Raw genomic sequence first — 1,781 nt, forward strand, 5'->3', positions numbered from 1 at the left:
ATAGAGAGAGGATAATGATCAAGTTAATTTCCATTCAATAAAGCGATCGAGTATTAAAATTCCTACAAATTATAAGTAAATATCAATAATAAGATTGCTTAATAACAATTATATTACATCATTGTATAATATTGAAATGTTTAATAATTGAATTATTAAAATTACACACACATATTAAATAATTAACTTTACTGAAAATTATTGCTAAAGCAACTTGACCTCTTCAGGTATAGGTGTTCTCCGTGTGTTTTGTAAATTGGACTTTTATTAAGGGTACCCGTACATTGAAAGTAGTCGTTATGATGTATCTTGTCCTTGTACGTACGATAGGAAATTAAGGAAAAGAAAGATATAAAATAAGTGAAAATTGAGGTGAAGAAAAATTTAGATTATTGGTTATATTTCGTGTTTGTTGAACCAATGTAGATTTTTGCATTGAAGACCTCAATCTAATTGAGCAGGAGAAAAGTATCCAGCTAAACAGCTGGTAATGTTGACATTACCCTTATTTTCTCTGTAGAAAATGACACCGGACCTTATTTAACTATTTTAGCTTTGTACACTGAGCAATTTTTTTATGACTCAAATATTCAAAATCAAAAAGGTCTTTGACAATAATATTTTTTAATTTGTGTCACTTTGCCCCTTTATTCGCTTGCGATTCATACCAAACTTTGTAAACTGCGTAATTGTTGCCTAACCATGGCATTTTTCACTTATTCGCTCAATGAAATTTTATTAAATAGTTGAGCACAAAAAATACTCATCACTAAGGAGCACATTATTATAGTGTATGTTAATTGTGATCATGTCATGAGGATCCTTGATTGCATGGGAGACTAGCCTCCTACTAGAAAAATCCCAAATAACAATCGAAATTAGTGACCGAAAATGTTTTGACGCAAAAATCATTGGTTGGCGACAGATTAACCGACCAAGCTAAAATACATACATTTTTGTGTTTAGAGACTGAGTAGGTGATCCATGAGATTAGTTATAGAAGGCTAACTCGCTAAATCAGTCGCAAAAAGAAAGGTCTAAGTAGCTATTTTATAAATACATATACATATATTGCATAGTGTTGCTAATGCTTTTATAGGGCTTCCAAGAGAAAGATAAGAGTAGTCTAGATTTTTTATCCATAATGAAAGGATTTATAATAACTGTTGAATCGACTAAACTAAACCCTTTGGTATAAGAGTAGTTTATATATTATAATTAGCTTTTAACTTTTTCGATTTTTAGGTTTTTAAAGTACTAGATTTAACGTCGCTCAGTTCCTAAATCGGGGGAAGTCACGAAGTGATGACAGAAGAAATTAACTAGAAGATAAAAATGGGAGATGAATTATATGTAAAGAGGGAAAAAAACATTAAAAAAATATATCGTTAGGATTTTGAAATATATTTTCAAGAGTAATTAATCATGTTACGTATAAAAAACATTAACTTGTTTCACTTTAGTTTCTGAAATTTTCAAATATTGAACACGGTAAGTCATTGAAATATTAGCCTAATTAAATAAGTTAGTCCAACCTTGAGTTCCTATATAATTTGTCAAAGTGTAACACGTTGCTCATGAGGCACAAATGATTAATTGTATGCATTACTTGTAGGACAATCAAGATGATGGCCTTCTAAAGGAAGAAAGATTGTTTTGTGTTTAGGTTAAGGAGACATGCTGAATAAATCAATGTTAAAATTTATTTATTTTTACCATGTTATTGCTACAAAATAATTTTTATCAAAAGTGATAATTAATTTTTATCAAAACCTCAAATG

This window comes from Glycine max, chromosome 2 (genome assembly GCF_000004515.6).
Source record: "Glycine max cultivar Williams 82 chromosome 2, Glycine_max_v4.0, whole genome shotgun sequence".
Taxonomy (NCBI): domain Eukaryota; kingdom Viridiplantae; phylum Streptophyta; class Magnoliopsida; order Fabales; family Fabaceae; genus Glycine; species Glycine max.